This window comes from Budorcas taxicolor, chromosome 8 (assembly GCF_023091745.1).
Source record: "Budorcas taxicolor isolate Tak-1 chromosome 8, Takin1.1, whole genome shotgun sequence".
In the NCBI taxonomy this organism is placed as follows: Eukaryota; Metazoa; Chordata; class Mammalia; order Artiodactyla; family Bovidae; genus Budorcas; species Budorcas taxicolor.
Window position 1 is genome coordinate 44,936,519 of NC_068917.1, and position 24,089 is coordinate 44,960,607.

General features: G+C 40.7%; 1 long non-coding RNA gene across 1 annotated transcript in view; it reads left to right on the forward strand.

Annotated features, from left to right (window-relative positions):
- The window catches only part of LOC128052173 (uncharacterized), a 56,538-nt gene extending 34,796 nt beyond the window's left edge, over positions 1 to 21,742 (forward strand). The window contains exons 3-4 of the long non-coding RNA XR_008199809.1: positions 9,616 to 9,753; positions 21,424 to 21,742. This is a non-coding gene — a long non-coding RNA (uncharacterized LOC128052173). The remainder of the gene's footprint in view (positions 1 to 9,615; positions 9,754 to 21,423) is intronic.
- The last annotated feature ends 2,347 nt before the right edge of the window (positions 21,743 to 24,089 follow it).

Sequence of the window (24,089 nt, forward strand, 5' to 3'; positions counted from 1 at the left end):
GGCAGAGTTGAGATGGGGTACAGTATTTATGAAGGTTAAAGGAATCACCAGTGACTTTTCAGAGAAGACATGCTGTCTTGATTTGTTCATTGAAATTTAAGTGAGTCTCATGTGACCTCTAAGTTCCCTTTAGTTCTATTACAGTTTCTGTCTTCATTACCCTCACCCCCTAGAAGATGACAGAGAAATGGAGCTGCCTTAGGTCCCTTCATAGAAGCTGCTGTTGGGGTCTTGGGGATGAAGGATCTGCTTGTCCTGCCAGGCTCAACCAGTGTTTTTCCTGAATTTCCCCATACCCTCTCTCCTCTCCATCCAAAATGTAAGACAGACCCAAGGAGGGTCAGCACTTGGGATGTTGTCAGCCAGCCTTGCCTTTACTATTTTGGAGCTAGTAGAAATTAACTCACAATGTGTGTGAAAGCAAAGATAGGACCTGGGTGGGCCCTGCAGAGCAGCTCAGCACATAGCGTACAGCAGGTGGAAAGTACCCACATCCAACCACCTATTTTATTTTCTTTTTTTTCCAACCACCTACTTTATAGGTTTTTCTGAGTTCATTTACACTCAACTCCTTTGCTGGGCCTGCTTAGGTTGCAGTCTACAGCCCATTTTCTTTGCCTTTAACAAATGGAGACTCTAACCATACCGGCTTTTAGTTTGTCTCCTTTTGTGCATCATTGGCTGAGCATAATCCCAGTGATATTCCTCTGTGTGTCTAGAGGTAACCATCCTCTAGGTGTTCCTTCCTCTAGCAAATTCAAGCCTCATGACCTGAACAGTAGTCACACTGGACTCTCCCAAACTACTGAGAAAGAGCCCTTTTCCTTACCTATGGCTGCTAAACAAATAGCCAGTGGTCCTCACCCCTGAGTGCTAACAGCGTGGCCAGATTCTCTTCCTCCCTCCCCAGCCGGTGTGGCAGCAGCCATCTTTCTCTGTAGCTTGGTGACTCAGACTGGACTCTTGTCTATACCCAGCAGAGCTTGTGCACATTTTCTGAAGGTTTAAATTAGGGGCTTATGCAAGTCATTACCCTAAGTCATCAAAACAGCAATTAACTCAATAACCATGACATTGAGCCAGCTGTTTTTTCCTGGGGAATGTGAAATTGGAAACCAATGCTGCAGTGTGCTTGGCCCAGCCGTGAGTTTCCATGAAGCAAAACTAAATAAAGCAAGTGTAAATATTGTAAATGTTTGAGTTCAGAGGGGCAGGGAACTACCTTTCTTTTTGGGGGAAAGGATCATGGGGACAAAATGAGAAGTACAGAGTAAGGAGAGAAAGCGGAGTGTCCAGTTCTGCAGGAACAAACACCTTTATAAATGAATATCCACAGCTTTCCTGTGCTGCTTAATCTATTATGGATTATCCTGTATATTTAACATATTCAAAAACATTTCTGGTTAAATTTCTCCTAGGAGAATAACATCTTTGGCAACAATGTTTTAGAAAATTTGGGCTAATTTCATTATACCTACTGACTGCATGTAGCTATAGTCCTTTAAAATTATATTTTTGAAAATTAAATTATACTTTTCATGAAATAGAGCTAATTTTATAAAGAAGCTATGAAAGTTTTCTCTAAAAGGTATTTTGAATATTTCTCTACAGCTTATTTGATCTGATCATTTAATGATGGAAACCTAAGTTTTACTTCAAACTAAAAGCCCTGTACGCAGTGAATATGGCAGTAATCAGATTTTTCCAGCCAAATGAAGGTCCCACAAATACTGAAACCAAAGACTTTGGAAAGAAATGTTTTTTGGTTTTTTTTTTTATTTTAAAATTAGCATGTGTATATAGATTTGAGAAAATGCATAAAACTATTAAAAATGATTATTATGGATATAATCCCATTATGAGACCACTGTTAACACTTTGGAAGTTTTTTCTTTGAAAACATTTTAACAAATGAGTCAGGTAATTCAATTGTATTCATTGTTGGAGACAGTTGATAATAACTAATGTGGCAGTGAACATTTTAGTATATTAATCTTTGATTCTTTGCCCATTTCTTTAGGATATATTCTTAGAAAGGGAATCAATTAGTTTAGGCATCTAACTTATTGTTGATTTGCATGTCAGACAGATGATACTAATTTTCACTCATTAGTGTTTTTATATGTTCTGACTGTACCCTCAATGCCATTGAGTATTATTTTTAATCCAATTTTTCTCAACTCTGGCTTTTACTTTGGAATCCATGCAAGAGTTTTAAATAACAAACAAACATAAAACAGGCTGCACCTGAGCTCTACCCTGAGCCAATGAAATCAGAATTTCTGGGGAGTTGGAGGACCAATGCGAATATAAGTTTAAAAGCTTCTCAGTGCATCTAGTTGATAGAAAGGGTTCATAACCACTTTGCTAATGAGCAAATGAAAAATGCTTCAAAGCTCTCTGCTATCACAGCACATTAGGATCTAAGTGATATATGTTTGCCTCATTAGTTTGAAAAACATACTGTGAAATTAGAGTCTGGCCAAAATATTCTGCCCCAAGTGGATTTGCACATACTTGGGGGAAAAAATGAGGTCATCTCTGCACCAGAATAGTTCCCCCTGTTCCTTCCATCTTACCAATTAGTTTTTAGAAAACTTTTGCAGGGCTTTTTCTCCTTTTTCCTATTTCATCTCTAAACTTTCTACCTCTGAGGCTGCTTCAGAAGTAGCACGTGTTAATTGTTTTGCCGTTCTAACCACTATTGAGTTGTTTGTCAAGTATGTCATTTATTTTGGCATTTTCTGCACCAGGTCATACATTGTCCTTATCTTGGGGTAACCATCATTTCCCCATCTTATTTGTGATTTGGTAGATAAAAATACAGAAGAAGACTATATGTGATAGAAATACTCCGGAAGGCCTGAACTAAAGAAGACTGTACATAATTTGGTAGAACTACTACAGAAGGCCTGTGCATAGTTTGACCTGCCAGGTTTTATGATGCTCCAGGCATGTCTGGGCCCTTTTAGTTGTTAGTCTAGGGAAACTATTGACGCTCATCCTGTTAGGGTAAGCTGGCGTGAGAGAGTCTGCTCTTTGGTGAAATGTTTTCCTGTGTGTGAGAAGTACAGAAGGGAGTATTTCCTCCTCGCTTCTAATGATGTAACCTGAAAATCTGATGCCAGATGGTTACCTTATGTCCTTAAAGGCTTTTATTTCCTCATTTCTGTCTTGCCTCTGGCCCCACAACTCACTCTTTCTCTGGAAGAAAGAGAAGTCCCTCCCCCACATCCCAATACTTAACTTTTTCATACTCTTTCACAGCCAAGAGTGACCATAGGACATAGTTTTGTCCAATTACACGTAAACAAGATTCTGCTGGCAGCTTTGGGGAAGAATTGCACTTTCCAAATAAAAGTGTAGTGATCCTGAAACCCCTTTCCCTTACTTCTAGCCTTGAATTCAGATATGATGCCTAGATTTTGAAGGCCATTTTGCAACCATGAGGTAAGAGAGCCGAGAGAAAGACTGAGAGAATAGCCAACATGGCTCTGCTGTCTTTTAGCTGGCGGACTGACACTAACCATTGCCTGCATCCAGACTTTTGCTGAGGGCTAAACATGCTCTTAGTTGAGTCGGTGTTAGATGGGTTTTCTGTTACTCTCAGCTGAGAGCTTTCCTGATTCACCCAAATGATACTTTCCTAGTATCACATTAAGCCATTGATTGTCGCTTGTTATTTCCTATTTTTTTCTGTATAAGAGCTGAATTTTCAAGTCCAAGACCATTCCTAAACAGGGCAAGGCCGAGCTAGTTTGTTATATCCCTTTAATTCTCTTCTTCCTTGGGCAGTGGTCAGGTTGGGGTCAGTTCTTGGGCCAAGAACTGGGGAAAGTCACTGCTTCTTATTATCTGTCTCTGATTATGTTCCTGCCTGTACTGGTATGTCAGTTTACTTTTGTCTAAAGCTATTTAGGCTGAATTCAAATAGAAAAAAAAATGAGAAGTTATTGTCTATACCAACTTCTACACACTTTTGCCTTTGATTTTGGGCCCACAGACATATATTAATAATAATAGTTATTTGCTTCCTTTTTCATTTTCTTTCTTGTGAATTTCTGAGGTTTTTGTTTTTGTTTTTACAATTCTGGTAAGGTGGGGAGGCTGATCTCTAAGCAGCCTATTGGTACCTCTTGGTCTAACTATCATCTATAATATTCTAATTCAACACAATTTTTCTCATCCTTAACAACGGAAACAGTTTTGGTAATGAATGTAATTTGAGGTTACATCTATTTGTTCTCTGCCGCCAAATGTTATGCCAGTGCCTTAATTGGTTTTGTTAGAGTGAGCTTGAAGCCATGGGTATATAAAGCAATTAAAATGTTTTGGCATTTTTTCATCAGTTACTGAAGCATCATAAATTTTTGATTGCCTGTGTGATGAACATATTTACCAAGCACAAGTAGCTATGATTTATGTGTGTTCAGCCAGAGGATGGCAAAGAAAATGCAAATATATTTGAGGTTAAAGAGAAATGTATCAACATTGCTACAATAGCTAAGTGTTGAATCAAGAGGGAAAATAGAGGTAAATTTTACCTTTTCCTCTATATAATCATCACTAGCATTACCTATTCAAATTTTTAGCTAAGTGACTTTTAGAATGGTTTTGCATTGTTTTCTAGCATTCACTATTTGTTTCTATTAAATATGTAGGAATTTATGGAACTGGTCAGTATTTTGCCACTACACTTGTCATCTTCAGTCTGTGGAAGTATCATAGAAAAACATGTATCTACAATCCTGTGCTTGAACTAAAATGCTGAAACAGTGACCTGGTTTATTTGTAACCAAGAATCATCAAGTTCATCTTCTTTTTCAGATGTGACATGTACCAGAGCATGAAAACAGCTGTGACAAAGAGCTCTCTTTGGAGCCTAAGTCATATCACTTGCTCACTGGAGTGTCCTCTTTACATAGACTGTCACTGGGATTCTAGCTCCATCTCTCTGGAACAGAGTAGATCATGGGAAGAACCGAGCCTATGTAGGATGATACTTCCTAGCAGAGTGCCCAGGAAAAGGGTGCCAAGGAAAACCTGGGCAGGTCCTCTGTGGATGGACTCGTGACATCATGTAGTGACCTTTCTCAGACTTTGACCAATAAGAATCTTTACTCTTTACTCATTCACTTTCAGCTTCCTTTGTGGTGCAAGCTTCACCCTGACATCTTGACTTTAAGTATAGAAAAGAAATTTCTGTGATATACCCTGTAGCTCAGGCTCATTGGCACATTCTCTGCATGTTTCAGGTGAGAGCTAGGTCAGTTTGCTGTGAGACCAGGATGTGAGTGGATGAGAATATCTCCTTTTCTTGATTCTTCACATCCTTCTAGAAATGTGCTGAATCCTTCTTATCACTCCAACATGGAACCAGAGAAATCAGATTTTATTCTAGGAACCAGCTGCCAAACTTTGAGGTGCTCCAACCTCAGGCTGGATGGCAGTGAGGGTGAAGGGCAAAGGGGCAGTGTTCTTTTCCTGGCAATACTGAAGTCGTCCCTGACTCTGCTCCATATCCTTAGGAAGTAGACAGACAAGCGCTAGTTACCTTCCTTCTTTTCAGACAGAGGAACTGGTAAGAGAATGAAACCCCTCAGTTTCTGGGGCTCTTATTTAGACACCACCTTGTGTTCTCATTCAGGCTCCCGACCTTTGCTCTACTCTTGGCTCATCCCGAGGGAAACTGGCCAGACTCCATCACCTGGTTGGCCTGTGAGTTGTCCCCTCTGTTTCCCCCCTCTTTCCAAGTCTCTCCTCTTTAATTATCAGCACAGACAACCCCCATGTAGTAAGACTCCGTACAATCCTCACAGGCCTCAAGCAATGAGGGTGAAAACTGAAAAAATATCTCTGCTGCGGAAGCTAATTGTGTATTTTTAATTAATTGCTCCAATTAGTCCCACTTTTTTCAGTTATGTTAATCTATAACAATGTCAGCTAGGATGCTTCTGGAAGTGGAAATTGCTGTAATGGTCAGGTACCCGTCAATTAAAACTCTTACTATGTGCAATTAACTTCTCTTTACATTTTCATGGCAACCCTGAGGAGTATGAGAGGCAGCATGGATGCAGCTTACCACATCTAGAGCGAATGTCATCAATATATTTCCATCCTATAATTTTGATGGCTTACATATTTTATTGTAGAGAAAAGTCAATGATCAAAGATGGCGTGATTAATGATGAAATAATTATAGAAGACCTAGTCTGGCCCCTTTGTTTATTAAATTCAGTAATGCAAAACTTGACAAATAATAAAAGCAGCGGATGGTGTATGGTTAAGGGTTTGGAGGCAAATGGCTTTCAAAGGTTTCCACTAAGCACTTTGAAAGCGTATTTAACATATTGTTGATATGACTGTTTGTGATTAGCATATGTATTTGGTCTTTACAGTCAGGCTTCTTCAGGATCACAAACAAGAAAGAAGAGGATAGACTGGTTTCAGTTACACACCTTGGCTTCATAGAACTTTTTTATCTCAAATATTTGGGATTCTCCTTCTGTAGCCTAAAATTTTACTGTACAATATAGCTTGCTTTCCAAAAGAGCTAAGCACAGCCTGACAGTTATTACATGATTATTTAATAATTAGAGTTCTTTCAACCACAACCTGCTTTTTAAACATATTATGAACTATGATAAACATTCAGAAAACTACACTAACCATAAAAATATATAGTTCAGTGATTAATCATGGAGTAAATATCTGTAAGCACATCAAGGTCAAGAAGTAAAATATCAACAGCAGCCCTTAGGGCCTCCTCTTGTCTCTTCCCAGTCATTCCTTTTTCCTCTCAAAAGGCGCCTATACTACGTGTGTGCTCAGTCATGTCCGACTCTTTGCAACCCCATGGACTGTGGCCCACCAGGCTCCTCTGTCATGGGATTTTCCAGACAAGAATCCTGGAGTGGGTTGCCATTGCCTTCTCCAGGGGATCTTCCTAACCCAGGGATTGAACATGTCTTCTGCATGGTGGATTCTTTACCAACTGCGCCACCTGGGAAGCACCAAAAGGCACCTACCTTGAAGAAATTTCACTTGGTATTCATTTTCATGTTTTGAGAAGATGGTTGTTGGTCTCACTGCTTCTTTAAAAGCAGTTTTCTTTGTACCCTGAAAGTGGAAGCGTTAGTTGCTCAGCCCTGTCCAACTCTTTGCAACCCCATGCACTATAGCTGACCAGGCTCCTCTGTTCATAGAATTCTCCAGGCAAGAATACTGGAGTGGGTTGCCATTCCCTTCTCCAGGGGATCTTCCTGATCCAGGGATTGAACTGGGTCTCCTACATGAGCCACCTACACTAACTGCATTTAAAATATCTCTTTGTTTTTGGTTTTCAGCAGTTTTACTGTGGTTTGGCTAGTAAAGCCTATGTGAGGACTTCTATACCCTATTTGGAATTTGTAGGACTTCTTGAATCCTCAATTTATTGTTTTTCATCATTTGGGAAAATTCTTAGCCACTGTTTCTTAATATGTTGTTTTTGACTCATTTATTGCTTTCCTTTCTCTCTAGGATTCCAGAAGTATATTAGAGCTTCTCAATATTTTCCTACCCTATTTGAAAAATATTTTCCAACTTTTTGCCTCTTTAAGTATTTTTCTTATGTCACTAGTTTTTGTTCAAGTCTGATTTCAGTTGTGCATAAATTGCTCTAAACTGAGCCACTGAGGTCTTCACTTTGGCTATTGTATTTTTCATTTCTAGAATTTCTACTTAGTTGTTCTTCAATTTGAAATGTCCTTTAAAAGTAAATGCTATTCTGTGCTGAATTCACAATCTGGCCTTTTATTTCCTTGAAAGAGTAAATATAGTTTTGTCTTTCTACTTTCAGTATTTCATTGCTGTTCATGACTTACCAAACTTTGATGAATGTCAGAAAGAGGATGTGATGTTTCCCTTGACAGTGGTGTTCAGTGTGTTCCTGATGTGGTGATGACAAAAGAGCCAACTAGGATTCTCTTTGGATTGATTCACAGAATCTTTTTCTTTTCATCATGGAAAAAAAATATCACAATATATCCTGTAAAGTGGAGGAAAATATATGAGAACCCACAAAAATCCATCACCCAATTTCAACAGTTATCATCACTTAGCAACTATAGTTATCTTAAAATTCATGCCTGATAAGTCTAATATCTGGATCTACTGTGAGTCTCTTTCCATCATCTGTTGGCTCTATGTTTCTTGTTCTTGTCTTCTTGCTGTTATTTTATTGGGTTTCAGAAACTGTATCGAAAAATTATGTGCAGAAATAACTTGATGTGTAAGATAAGTTCTTTCTTAGAGGAAGACTTATGTTTTCTTCTACCACATGGCTGGCAGCTCTTAAATTTGAAATCATCTTAATCCAATTTGGGGGATGAAGATGATTCAAAGCTCAACTTAAATAGCTGTAAGAGCCAGTCTCCTTCTGGTTTACCCTGCTAGGGTGACTTAGACTCTCTTGGGCTTGCTTGGTGGCTCAGATGGTAAAGAATCCACCTGCAGTGCAGGAGACCTGGGTTCGATCCCTGAGTCAGGAAGATCCCCTGGAATAGGGAATGGCTATCCACGTCAGTATTTTTGCCTGGAGAATTCCATAGACAGAGGAGCCTGGCAGGCTACAGTCTATGAGGGGAAAAGTGTTGGACATGACTGAGCAACTAACACTTTTGTTTTAGACTCTCTTACCAAGCCTAAGACTACAACATTTGTGATTTTATCTCCATGAAGCTGCGGAACAGTACTGCATAGCCCTTTGGCTGCCTCTTCCTGAGTCAGTAAATTCTATCAGAGGGAAAATCCAAACACTGGATCGTTACTATCTTGCTCAGTATCCAGTGCTTTCAAGCAGAATATGTATATGTATTGTGTGTATGTACATTAGTTATCCTCAGAAAGAAGATTGGTCCAAATCTCCTGATCTCCCATTGCTAAAAGCAAGACGACTCTATACACATCTTAACCTTTCATCCTGTAGTCTTTTATACTAATCATTTTAAAAGGGAAACTCAAGTTGTAATAAATGATGGTTCCTTATGGATTAACTGATTTCTGTATCTAGCATAAGAATTTGTTAATCCCTATTTCTTTAAGCTGCTTGTTTACTCTCTGATTCTTTTCTCATTCTGGTTTGTGTCACAGATACACTCTCTTTTACTCTTTGGCCCCTAAGTAGGTGCACTCAAAGAAGGCATGGTAGGAAATTGGGGGGTGAGAGTAAGACAGAGAAGTCAGAGTTTTCTTACCCCTCCTTTTGCTTCCTTTGGTGTCTCTGGCAGTAGCTGGGTCTCCTGCATGGCTCCACGTCTTACTGGAAGGCTCTGGCTTCTGGGCTGTGGTAACACCTCCTCCCATTGTTTGCACCTCCCCCGCCTCTCCCCCTCTCACCCCCTCCCCCCGGCCCCAACAGTGATAGGACTTCCAACTGTTGCTGACTTGTGGGCTGCCTTACAGTTTTTTGGCTTTTCAACCCTTCTACCACTGTGTAATCAGTGATACCACTAAATTTACCTCTAAATTCCATATAGTAATACCTGCTACTTTTAAGACCTAGTGCTGTTACTTTATCTGTCTGTAGGGTTTTGTTACAGTATGAAATATGTAATACGCAGTCCTTATCCTCAGGGAAGGAACAAAAGACAGGAACAATGACGTACATGTGAAGAAATGACAGATGAACATGGATTAAGTGCCAACCTTGATGATTTACACAAGGCCAAAGCAACTCAAGGAAGAGTGAGACCCCTGGAATCTTTCATGGAGGTAAGTCAGATTGTGTGGTAGAATAGGATAGAAAAATTCTCCAGGTGGAGCTGAAATAAGAAATCTCTGGGAAACAAAATTCTTGTTCAAAATCTCCATGGAAAAGTAGCATTTGAAATTATTTTCCATTTAAACTAATGACACATATGAGTAGCTTGGTGATTCTTCTTTATGCTTTGAAGAATCTTTAAACTCTGAAAAGCTGATGCGATGGTGTTTTCAATCTCACTTTACACATATGCTGCAACTTCAAGTTCATAAACTTGAGCTTCACTGAAAATTACCCTGTCATTCACTGCAAACAAGCTCTGTCATTTCAGATGCTACCAACAGACAGCTGATTGAAAACTGAGGGATGAATGACAGTCGAAGAACTTTTGAGTAAATGCTACGTAGTTTTCCAGTGAATGAGGGTTCATGATGGGTGCGTGATGAAATGCTCTTTCTAAACCAGAATGTCATTGTAATTTTGGGTGGATTGAGGCATTGGAAATAAGCTGGGAGCTAGACGGTGTAGTGTGAAACCAGTTCCTTGGATGTGGATTGTTACTCTGGAGCTAATTTTTATTGTGTTGCCAGGCTGTGGTCAAGCCCAGTGCTGGGGGATGCACATGCCTCTTGTTTGGTTTATATGGTTGCTGTGTAGTCAGGGAAAAGAGCTTTGAATTTGGAGTCAGATCTAAGTTGGGGACCCATCTTTGATCCTGCTTGACTATTTGATCTTGGGAAAGCATTTAACTTCTTGAGTTCTGCCTTCCTTATCTACAAATTATTAAGAGTAATGAAATCTCACAGGAGACTGCTATAATAATTTAGGTGACACTGCTTAGGAAACTTACAAATGTAGCTGTTTCTTGCACAGACATTTAAGCTGCCCCATTGTGTCTAAGCTACTGTGCTTGGCCAAGTTAGAAAATTTGCTGGAGGAGAGATAGTAGGCACTTAATGGCACTTCCACACAGGGCCCTGTGCTTATAACACAGGCAAGAGAGAATCACATAATTTTCTTTCTTGCTTTTTCATTTTTAATTTTTCAATTGCCACTCCTAAAGTCCTAGCCTCTGGCTTAGAAAATATTTACATTCATTGTACGTAGTACCCACTTGACGCACCTGGCTCTGCATCCAAGGTGGAAGTTGAAATAAGTCAATGTTCTTCTTTATTTACTTTATAACTAAGCTCTATTTCCTTTCCTCTCTTATATCCAGGAGTCATCATAATATATACACAGCATAAAATGTACATGAAATAACAAGTCATTACTTGCAAAGTACATTTTTTTCTTCTCCAGGGCCTTGTTAGCAACTGATAATCTTAAAATCTTATCACCTAAGAAGGTTCCTCATCAAGTATTCCTTGTCCCCATTCTGTTAAGCATCTTCACCACTCATTATTAAATTACTAAAAAACAGAAAAAACCAACTCAAGGGAGTCCCAACTCCTACTGCAAACTAGTAGCTTTCCCTATCTAGAACAAATGCTAAAATTGGTCAGAAATTACATTATTTACTCTCAGAATAATAGTCTTTTGCAGTTTATGCTTACCTTGTCGCCCAACCACAGTAATAATATGTTTGACGTGAACTGCATACTAATTACTTTTATTATTCCAGAAGTTTCATTGGCAACAGTCCTCCCTTACCCTCAATTCTCCCAAACTCCCACATGTCTAAAAATACCATCTTAACTATATCCCTAAAGACAATATAAATTCTACATATACAGTTTCTATTTGCTTCTCCATCTCACTTCCACCCTTGCCAAATCTTTCATCCATTCACACCAAAAATGCTAAAAGTCAGAAAGAATATCATCATGATTTCTCAAAGAGAACATGTCTCTGAACTTAGAGGGGCTTTGAGAGTCTTCTCTTAACTCAGATTTGAGACAATTAAACATTTTCCCCTTCCTTAAAAAAATAATATATTACTATCAGTACAGATTTTTAACTTTATTAACCAGTTTTCAGCTATTAGCCTAGAAAAGAAATGTAAACACTGAACTTCGGAATGCCAAAATTTAACTTGGAATTTGAGAGTAGATGATGAAGACAGTTGAGCAGTCAAAACAAATGAAATAGCCTCCATGGATAACATTCAAACTTTTGCTTTAAGCAAACTTTGGTCAAGTGGTTCATAGTAGATCAGAAGTGTTGTTGTTATTGTTTTGTTGCTTTGTCACGTTTCACTCTTTTGTGATCCTAGGGACTGTAGGCTGCCAGGCTCCTCTGCCCATGGGATTTCCCAAGCAAGAATACTGGAGTGGGTTTCCATTTCCTTCTCCAGGGGATCTTCCTGACCCAAAGATGGAACCTGCATCTCCTGCACTGGCAGGTGGGTTCTTTGCCACTGCACCACCAAGGAAGTCCAGATTAGAAGTAGTGACTCAGAAGTGGAAATGTGGTTGTATTGTGTTTTAGTCAGTTTGAGCTGCCATAACAAAATACAATAGATGGGGTGACCTAAGCAAGACATTTATTCCTCTCAATTCTGGAAGCTTGGAAGAAAAAGATCAAGGTACAGTCCAGTTTGGTTCCTAGCCCTCTTACTGGCTTGCAGAGAGTTAGCTTTTCATTGGCCTTTTCTCAGGGTGTGCATGCGAGGAGAGAGAGAAAGTAAAGTCTCTGGTGTGTTTTCTTATGGGGCTTCTCTGGTGGATCAGACAGTAAAGAATCCACCTGCAATGCAAGGGACCCAGGTTTGATCCCTGGGTCGGGAGGATCCGCTGGAGAAGGAAATAGCTACCCACTCTTGTATTCTTGTCTGGAGAATTCTTGCCTGAAGAATTCCCCAGGAGCCTAGCAGGTTATAGTCCATGGGGTTGCAGAGAGTTGGACACGACTGAGTGAAGTGTTTTCTTATAAGGACACTAATCCCATTATGAAGGGCCCATCCTTATGACCTCATCTAAACCTATTATCCTTCCAAAGGCCCCATGTTCAAATGCCATCACACTGAGTGTTAGGATTTCAGCATAACAATTTTAGGGGGATAAAATTCAGTGGATAGCTTTCTGGAAAAGTCAGACATACTGGCAGTAGCCAAAAGAGAAAGTAATTCTTTGATAGAGAGGGGCCAAAGGAAAACTATTGTAATAGTTCATTTTTCAGAGGGACCATTTAGTTCAAGAATATGTCACTCTTTGGAGGTTAGTGGTTTCTGAGGCCTTCATGATTGCTCATGTTCGTAGTAATGAATCTGATTCATTAAGAAAAGGATGAAATATTTTCAATGTCCTCTATTTAAGAGGGCACTGAACAGACTGTAATCTATTTTAGAGTTATTTTTTGGTCAACATAGTTAAAATATTGGTGGGTCTGTGGGTTGTAATCAATCCTGTGAAATATCTATTTACATGGAATGGTAGGGTTTCCAAAACCTGATAAATCTCATGCAGCAATAAACAATAAGTATTTTTTAGGGTCAATCAGTAGGATACCATTTCCAAAGAACAATTTTCTTTTAAACTGAATTATGCAAGAGCTAACAAAATTTAGTGTTGATATTTTAGCTGTTGAAAATAATCCATCAAGTTCTTCACTACTTAGCACCAAGGTTGAAAAAATTTATCATGGTGCTTTTTTATCCAAGCATGTCTATGCATGGCAAATATTACTGCCCTTTAATTTAAAGGTGGTAATAGAGATTGGGGGTTCTATAGAAGAGAGAACTTTATGTTTGACCACAATTCTTCACCTGGGCCAAGGAACAGTGATTTTCTGACTTGTCTGCCTTTGTCTTAGAGCCTTCTATCCTGTTAATGGTCATTTTCTGGACTCTATTGTGACTGTGATAGCCAGGTTTCCCTTTTTACCGCCTGCCATACTTACCAAGCCATCAGCATCCATCTCCACAATGAGGCGTATCTTGCCAAAAGCTGAGGATACTCGAAGTCCGTTGGCTGCAGTTCCCTGTATCAATCCCTGCAATAGAGGTGGCCTTGCCAATGGGACCGTAATAACTGACATCACTTGGCAAGGCTTCCCATACTCTGGATGGTGTTTGGAAAGGTACAGTCAGCTTCTGCCTCTGTAATTCCCTTTTTATGTATGTTTTCATGTATAAAACCCCCATTTGGCTGATATATCCCTTCTTTAGCTATATTAAAACCTTTGAGGTCTGGTCTTATCTTGCTGGCAGTAGTACTGGGCTGTCTTGTTAAGGTGACACTGCAGATCTCAGTTTTGAGCCTTTATGTCCTGATTGTAAGCTGATGCTTGGATGTAGTCTTACCCTTCTAGATCTGTGTTTTGAGGATGCCTCCACTGTAGCCCCCCAGATCAAAAGGTTCTGAATAACACTATATACCGGGTGCTTTATCTGCTGTCCACATCTAATCTGGAGAAAGAAATAGCAACCCACTCCAGGTTTCTTGCCTGGAAGATCCCATGGACAGAGGAGCCTGGCAGGCTATATATAGTCCATGAGGTCACAAAGAGCTGGACGTGACTGAGCGAATAAACGACAACAGCAACCTAGTGCTTTATCTGCTATCCACATCCAATCTATTAGCAAAGCCTAGTAGGTCCACCAAAAAATACACCCCGATATTACTTCTCTTGCTTGCACTGCTGTCAGTCTAGCCCAAGCCTTGAGTCTTATTCACCTAGACACTTCCATGGTCTCCTAACCAGTCTCCCTTCTTCCAGCCTTGTCTATTGGGGTTTTTTAACACAGCAGCCACAGTGGTCCTTTAGAACACAGGTAGACTCATATCATTCTTCTGCTCAGATCATCCAGCTGCTTCCTATGAGAGAATACAATCCAAATGTTGATTCACTGGGAACAAGGCTCTACCTGGTACAAGGCAACCTTCTTGACCTCATCTTCTACCATCTTGTCCTTGCTTGCCCGTTTCACCTATGCTAGCCTCCAGATGCCCCCTTCAATATGTCAAGCACAGTCCTGCCTCAGGCCCTCTGCTCTTGCTGTATCCTTGGGGAGAGGGGTTGGAGGGAGGCCTGTTCTTTCCCCGAGTGTGTGCATGTCTCCGTCTCTTGCTTCATTCTGAGGGCTATGCATATGTCCTCTTTCAAATGAGAACCTTTTACTCTATACTGTATTACTCCTTGTCTCTCCTTGCCCTACTCTTTTATTTGCTCTTTGATTTTTTTTTGTCCAGTTCTCTCCACTAAAAGATATGCCACACTAGGGCTGGTTCACAGCTGACCCCTAGTTCCTAGAGCAGTGTCTAGCCACTACAGTGCCTTCAGTAAATATTTGTTGGCTAACTGACAGAATGATTCCTTATCTTATGGAATCCTCACAGCACTTCTTTTAGGGGTTAGGTGCCTGTATTCTGATTTTGTAAATAAACTGGAAAGGCAGGCGTAGTAACTTGTTTAGAGAATGTAGATACTGCAGAGCTGAGTGTTTTCTTTCTTTTGAACTTTTTATATTGTATTGGGGTATAGCTGATTAATAATTAATTATTAATGATTAATTAATACTAGCTGACCTATTAGGTGAACTGCAAAGGACTCAGCCATACATATACATGTATCGATTACAGAGCTGAGTTTTGAATTTTGGTCCTCATGATGTGGAATTCAGTGTCAAACCCCATCTAGTGATGTCCAGGAAGTTACAGGGCAGTGTCAGTGAGTGCTGGAAGGTGGCCTTTCAGGACTTGGCTACTGGTTTTCAGCGGCAGCATAGAATCATTAGGTTATAACTGATTTTACAACTGATGATGAAATTTCTCAAGAAGCTAAATTGTGGCCCATCCATATATCTATCAATCAGGACTCCTCAACCTCAACATAGAGGATGTGGATTTTATTTTCTGTTTTCTTGATATTCTGTTTTGAATTGACAGGTCAGAAACTTGATGACTGGTCACTATGTTGTAGAAGTTATTATTTATTTCCTCATCCTTACCGCAGCAGATAACCTTATCCTTTTCCCAATAGATAGCCATAACAGGAACTAGAGTATATGCAGACTTGAAGCCAGAAGACAGGAAGTTAACCAGATCAGAATCATTCATTCAAGGATCAGAGTCAAATAACCAGCTACAGGCCCAAGATACAGAAGGTTAGAAGTGATGTTTCCAAGATTTTCAACAGTAAGGTCTACTGATTGATGGATTTCTTCCCTGTCATATGAATGTCTAGAGATCGATATGTATTAGACAAGGAGGACTCTAGAAATAACCAAGTGCCCATGTTTGCCTCTTGATGCTGCCTTTTAAACCAGGGCAAAGGCAAGGTCAGGAGCCAGACTGACCTGACAGGTGTGTGCCTATTGACCAAACTGCCCCAGCAGTTGGGAGTCGTGTGCTCCATGGCTGGTTGCCGGTCTGTGAATCAGTGGGGTTCATCTCTGAATGGATCATACTATCTCATAAGTTGATGCCATTTGGTTTTTGTTTTTTTGTAAATAAATCCTAAAGTCTTCTAGCCCCTGTTTTACTTTAAACAGCTGCAAACACAAGTCTGCTGAAACTCCAGGAAATAAATGACTCTACATAAGTATGTTTTTAAAAAAGTAAGGTACAATGGGCTCAGCATGAGTCAGCATGTGGGAATATCGCTTAGGGGGCAAATGTGACTCTGGAACTTGAAAACAGGAACCTAGCAAGAAATCTTTTTTCCTACATACATCATTTTAACCATATATTTTTAGAACACCTATTATTAGCCAGGTAATGTGTTATATGCTGTGATACATAGACGCAAGGCCAGTCCTCAGGAAGGATCTAGTGACTTCACTGTGGGTCACTTCGAGACTCTTATGAAGTTCCTATTTCTGTCAGATTTCAAGAATTATTAAAGGAGACATGAAAAATTGAGATCAATGAAAAAGAAATTGATTAATCTGAAAGTGATTTAACGAGCAATTAGAGGAAAGACACAGACAATATACCTTGCAGTTCATCTCCCTTCATGCTTAATGAGGGCTTGATGCAGTGAGAGAAGATACTGAGGTAGAATGGATGGAAAGAGCCTCTCTTCCTGACCCTAAAGCTATGAAAATGTTTACATATATATATAAAACGTATATATTGTGTGTTGGTGTATGTGTGTACACATATATACAGGTATACCTTGCTTTTGCACTTTGTAGATATTTTTACAAGTTGAAGATTTCATGGCAACCCTGTGATGATTAAGTTTGTCAGAAACATTTTTTTAAACATTTGTTCACTTCACGTCTCTGTGTCACCTTTTGGTAATTCTTGCAATATTTCAAACTGTTTCATTATTGTTATGTTTGTTATGATCAGTGATCTTTCATGTTACAATGTTGTACCATGAACCATGTTCGTACAAGACAGGGAATGAAATTGATAAATGTTGTGAGTGTTCTGACTATACCACTGACCAGTGTTCCCCCATCTCTCTCACTCTCCTTGGACCTCCCTAGTCCCTGAGACTCCACACTATTGAAACTAGGTCAATTAATAACCTTACAATGGCCTATAAGTATTAAGGAATAGCTTCACATCTCCCACTTTAAATCAAATGCTAAAGATGATTAAACTTAGTGAGAAAAGCATGTGGAAAGCTGAGACAGGTTAGAGGCTAGACCTCTTGTGCCAAGCAGTTAGCCAAGTTGTGAATGGAGAGGAAAAGTTCTTGGGAGAAATTGAAAGTGCTATTCCAGTGAAGACATAAATGCTTAAAAAGGTGAAATGGCCATATTGCTGGAATGGAGGCAATTTCAGTGATCTAGATAGATCAAACCGCCACAACATTCCCTTAAGCCAGAACCTAATTTGCAGCAAGGACCCAGCTCTCTTCTATGAAGGCTGATTCAGGTGAAGAAGCTGTGGAAGAAAAGTTTGAAGCTGGCAGAAGTCGGTTCATAAAGTTTAAGGAAAGGAGTCATCTCCATAACATTAAAGTGCCAGGCAAAGCAGCAAGTACTGATGTAGAAGCTGCAGAAATTATCGAGAAGATCTAACTAAGATAATTCACAAAGGTAGCTACAATAAACAACAGATTTTCTAGATGAAACAGCCTTACATTGGAAGGAGATGCCACCTAGGACTTTCATAGCTAGAGAGGAGAGTCAATTCCTGGCTTCAAAGTTTCAAGGACAGACTGACCCTCTTGTTAGCGGCTAATGCAGCTGGTGCCTTGAAGTTGAAGCCAGTGCTCATTTATCATTCAAAAAATCCTATGACCCTTAAAAATTATGCTGAATCTACTGTGCCTTTGCCCTGTAAATGGAACAACAAAACCTGGTAGCACATCTGTTTAAAACATGGTTTATGCCTACTTTTGAGACCTACTACTAAGAAAAAATTATTCCTTTCAAAATATTGCTGCTCGTTATAGCACAGCTGCTCACCCAAGAGATCCAGTGGAGATATACAACGAGATTAGTGTTGTCTTCATGCTTGTTGAGACATTCCTTCTGCCCAATAAACAAGGAGTCATTTAGATTTTCAAGTCTTCTTATTTAAGAAATACAGTATTTCATAAGGCTATGACTGCCATAAATACTGATCCCTTTGGTGGATCTGGGCAAAGTCAATTGAAAATCTTCTGGAAAAGATTCACCATTCTAGATGCCATTATGCACATTTATGATTCATGCTGCTGCTGCTGCTAAGTCGCTTCAGTCGTGTCCGACTTTGTGTGACCCCATAGACGGCAGCCCACCAGGCTCCTCTGTCCATGGGATTTTCCAGGCAAGAGTACTGGAGTGGGGTGCCATTGCCTTCTTCTTATGATTCATGGGAAGAAGTCAAAATATCAGAATTAACAGGAGTTTGAGACTTGATTTGAACCTTCATGGATGACTTGGAGAAGTTCTAGACTTTAATGGAGGAAGTAGCTGCAGATAGTGTGGAAAACAACAAGAGAACTCAAAGTGGAGCCTGAAGATGTGGCTGAATTGCTGCAATCTCATAGTGCTGCAAACTCACAGTAAAACTTTGGGGCTTCCCAGATGGCAGTAGTGGTAAAGAACCCATTTGCCAATGCAGGAGATGTAAGAGGTGCAGGTTCGATCCCTGGGTCTGAAAGATCCAATGAAAGAAACAGTACCCCACTCCAGTATTCTTGCCTGGGAAATCTCATGGATGGGGGAGCCTGGCGGGCTACAGTCCATTGGGTTGCAAAGGAGTCGGACAGGACTGAAGCAGTGCACGCAAGCGTAGTAAAACTTTAATGGATGAAGAGCTGCTTCTTAAGGATGAACGAAAAAGTAGTTGCTTGAAACGGAATCTACTCCTGGTGAAGATGCTGTGAAGATGTTGTAATGATAGCAAAGGATTTTAGAATAGTGCATAACCGTAGTTGATTAAGCAGTGGCAAGTCTTGAGAAGATTGTCTCCAATTTTGAAAGAAGTTCTACTGTGTGTAAAATGCTATCAGTCTTCCATGCCACAGAGAAACCATTCATAAAAAGACAAGTCAATCAATGAGGCAATCTTCATTGCTGTCCTACTTTGAGAAATTGGCACCGTCACAGCAACTTTTTGCAACCACCACTCTGATCAGTGAGCAACCATCGGCATGGAAGCAAGACCCCCCACTAGCAAAAAGATTAGGGCTCCCTGAAGGCTCATATGATGGTTAGCATTTTTTAGCAATAAAGTGTTTTTAAATTAAGGTGTGTACTTTACATTTTTAGACATAATGCTATTATTGCACCCTGAATATAGTATAGTATCAACATAACTTTTATATGCACTGGGAAACCAAAAAATATCATTTGACTCACTTTGTTGGGATATATGCTTTATAGCTGTGGTCTGGAACAAAACCCGCAAGATCTCTGAGCTAAGCCTGTATTTGCGTGTCCCTTCACCACTCAAATTCATATGCTGAAACCCTAACCCCTAGTGCCTCAGAATGTGACTATATTTGGAGATAGGGCCTTTAAAGTAATTAAATTTGGTCATTGGGTTGGGCCCTAAATCATTAAGACTGGTATTCTTATAAGAAGAGACGATTAGGATGCAGACAGGCAGAGAGGAAAAACCATGTGAAGACAAAGAGAGAAGACAGCCATTTCTCTTGTAAGCCTAAGGGAGAGGCCTCAGAAGAAATCAGCCCTATCAATACCTTGATCTCAGACTTAGCCTCTAAAACTGTGAGCAAATACATCTCTGTTGGTGAAGTTATCTGGTCTGTGGTCCTTTGTTATGCCAGCCCCAGATAAACAACACAATGCACCAATTAAAAGGACTCCAGCCCTAGAGACTGTAAGAACTCAAAAACTGCATGTATGTACTAGGGCAAGCTTAGAAAGACATAGTATCAGGTGCAGGATCATGCCAGGCTTCTAAGAGCATTCATGGAATGGGAAATAATCCTGGCTGGATTCTCTAGCTCTGTGGATGTGAAGTGCTTTATGTCTCTACTAGCTCATTCACTCAGTGAGTCTGTTTTAAGTTCCTGCTATGTACCAGGCATTGAACTAGGCACGGGAAACACAGGATGGATGGGCACGAGAATCTGTCCGCAAGGAGTAGTTATGGCCAGTGCTACAGCGTGGCAAGTCTTCTGATGAATATTTGAACCTGGCGCCTAACCTTGCAGGGTGGTTGTTCCCTACACTTAGTCTTTTCCTTACTGATTCCTCCTATTTTAAAATCCTCTTTTTAAAAAAATTGATCTCTGATTCTCTTCTTTCTTTTTCTAAATAGATAAGTCTTAGATATCAGCTCAGGATTTGTAGTAGTTCAGTTAGGCTCCCAGGAAGTCATTCAGAGAACAAGATGCAGTAAATCAGACTTGGTGTTAAGTCTGACCTGGAGTGTTATCATCTGTCTGACTCAGTTCCAGAAGAGAGAACCACCTCCGGTGACTTCCTCCCCTGTATTTCAGGCCATAAATAGGTGCTGGGGCCCTGCCAAGTTGGGTCCCTGTGGCTCATGAGGGACTGTCAGTTCCTCACAAACATTGCACAGCTGTGAAATGACTATACCACCCAAGGTGACTCAAAATCTGCCCCCCTTAAAAAGGGAATATTAGAAATGTCACCTCCTGGCTATCACTGTAATACAATTATGAGCTCTAGTTCTCAGCTGACTATCCAGAAGAGTCCTCACAGGAACCAAATAAGAAATCTGGGAAACCGAACACTTTGATTTGCCTAGGGCAGGTACTAGGAAGCAGTCAGGGTAGAAGTTTTAGAGGCTGACTCTAATCTAGGATTGTGATAAAATATAAATGATGTTTGATATCTGACTGTATTTAGTCTGAGTTCTCCAGAGAAACAGAAGTACAGAGAGAGAGAGAGAGAAGAGAAGATAGAAGAGAGAGAAAAGAGATTGATCAATTGACTGATTCTAAGGAACTGGCGTATATGATTATGGGGCTCACAAATCCACGAGGCAGACCAGCAGGCTGTAAACTCAGGCACCGTTTTTATGTTACAGTCTTAAGTAGAATTTCTCTTTTATAGGAAGTTTCAGTCTTTGCTCTTAAGGCCCTCCACTGATTAAGTGGGACCCACCCACAGGATGGAGAGTAATCTGCTTATTTAAATATTGCTTATTATGAATGTTAACCACATCTGCAAAATATCTTCTCAGTAACACCTAGGCCAGTGTTTGATCAAGTTGACACATAAAAGTGACTATCTTAACTATTTTTAACTGATAGAAGTAATCTGAATTTTTGAGCGTGTTACTGAATTAGAACCTTAAGGTAACTAGTAATCACAAAAATTTACTGAACTTCATTTGTTTCTCTTTGAATGCTTTCAGTTTTGAGCCACTGTTTCACAAGGCAGGCAAGTCCATCTTTGGATTGAAGAATCAAATCTACTCCATTTTGTAAGGTTCCAGGAAAAGAGCCTTTGGAAATCCCCTGACCTCACCCTACCACCTTCGAACCAATCAGAACCCTTGGCCAGCCCAGGAAATTCGAGTCAAGCCCGGGAAAGGAGAACCAATCAGAACTCAACACCTAACCCTTCACCAGAAGGTGACCAATCAGACCCGGAGACTCCCGTTTTTTGAAATTTTCACGCGATAATACCCTATATAAGCAATGTAACCCCTATAGCTGCTGCGTCAGTATCGGTGGGAGCCCCAGCTCGAGCTTGGTAATAAAAACTCTCTTGCTTTTGCATCGGATATCGGCTCCCTGGTGGTCATTGGGAGATTTCGCGACTTGGGCATAACGTTTGGGGGCTCGTCCGGGATCTCCCACCGGCTCCATGGGAAGACCGATCCGGAGAGTCATCTGCAGCCGGTAAGCTTTTCTCTGTCTTTCTTTTCACTCCTGGTAGGGCCTGGTATCTGAGACCGGTATATGACTCAGGTGGACGCGCCGGAGAGTCACCGGTAGGGGTCGTTGGGAGACGTCCCCGACCCCGGCGTGGGGGGACGGAGTGCCCCTGTTCTCTGTAGACGATAGCAGGTCGCTCCCGCTGAACGGCCGGAGGCCGTCATCGTTCGGTTTTACCTCCGGACTCCCGGAGGTGTATTTCTCCTGTCTCTCTTTCTGTTTGTGTGGCTGTTCGTATTGTCTGTGTTAACTTACCAACATCTGACTGATCCAGGAACGATGGGGCAACACCATTCTAGCCCCACACCTCTATCCTTGGTTGCTGATAATTTTAAGGAGGTCAAGATGCGCGCTCATGACCTCAGTGTAGAAATTAAAAGGAATAAATTAATCACTTTTTGCAGCGCAGAATGGCTGACCTTCCATGTAGGCTGGCCCTCAGAAGGCACCTCTGACTTGGGAACTTTACACCGAGTCCGAGATATCATCTTCTGACCACGGATCGGACACCCTGACCAAGTTCCCTTTGTCAGCACATGTGTCTCCTCGGACAATTCATTTCCGAGTGTTAGACAAGAGCCCAGTTTTGGGCCCTGGAAGGGGTCCCCCTTCCTGCAACAAATGGCGACTCTGGCGGGGACTCTTCTTCGCCGAGACTGACATCCTGACCACTCAGGGTACTCAGGGGCCAGCTTGCCTGCCAATGGACCAGACCCAGCGGCCCAACTGGGACCCTTTTGTCCCTGGTCTCCTCCTGACGCGGACAACTGGCCAGAGTGCCCCGACCGGTAAGGAACAAGAGACTTTATTGATCTCTCTCCCCTTCCCTCTCTGTCTCCTCTCCTTAACCCTTCCTATCCTTCCCTGTTTTTCTAGTCCCCCGGTCCTGGACACAGGAATCTGGTCAAAGGGCCCTCAGCCTGAGCTGAGGATTGGAGACTGATCACCTCCTCTTGGCAGAGAACTCGAATTCTGGTTCTGATTTCTGGTAGGGCCGAGTTCCAGTCCTCCCTTCTCTGGAGGCCCAGGGAAAAGTCCCGTAATGCCTGGGTATCTGTAGGTGGCAGGAGATGTCTATAAGGCCACCCCTTTGGCCCCCACCCCCTCTCCTGCCTCCTCTCCCTTCTTTTTCAACCTGGCTTCCTTTCCTTCCTTGAAATCTTTGATGTTAGTACTTGGATCTGAAGTTCTGTGTCTCTATAGGAGGTTTTCTGAGAGACTGTATTTTTGTATTTAATGGCTTCTCTGGTGGAGCCGAGGTTAAAGCGTCTGCCTGCAATTGGGAGACCTGGGTTCGATCCCTGGGTCGAGAAGATCCCCTGGAAAAGGAAATTTTGCTTTGTCTGGCAACCATGTGGTTTAGACCTGCCGCCATTTTGTTAAAACTTGATTTTCTTTCCCTGTGCCTTGAGACCAGGGCTCTCAGGAACACTTATCTAGACCATCTCTAACTCCTGACACTGAGGAAAAAAAAAAAACTTAGAGCTAGCTCTTACACTGTGTCTGTCTAAATATGTCTTGGTAATATTTTTGTATATGATCTCTATTTATTTGGCTTCAAAAAGGTAAGTGCTTACAAACCAAGTAATTCTAAATTAAACAATAAATTCCAGGTTTATGTGAACTGGGAAATATTCAGTGTTAAATACCTGATATTAATGTTTGTTTGTTGACCTATTTAATATAAACATGTCTTAGAGTACTTAACGTTAAGTAAAATATTTTCATTGTACCTAGGTTTCATATGAGTTAAATATTATATCTGTTACAAGTTTGTCAACAAGAAAATTACCTCAAGTAAAAAAACCTTCTAAAGAAATGTAAATGAGATATGAGCATTTAGATAAACTCTATTAAGAATAATTATGCTTTAGGAATGTTTGTCTGAAATAGTCTGTCCAAATTGGGGTAACTTGAATTGGGTTGTGCTAAACTAAGTGATGGAAGTTCACTGACTAGCTAGCTCATTTCCAAATAGAGTAAAATTTTGAAACATTTATTACTGAACATTAGTTTCCTCTTACAAAGAAGCTAAAGAAATTTGGGACTGTTAATGACTAAAAATAAGCTGGCGCAAAAACTTGAATTTGGCTTTTCTCTCTGTTAAAAGGACACACTTTCTTCAGATGTTGAACTGCAT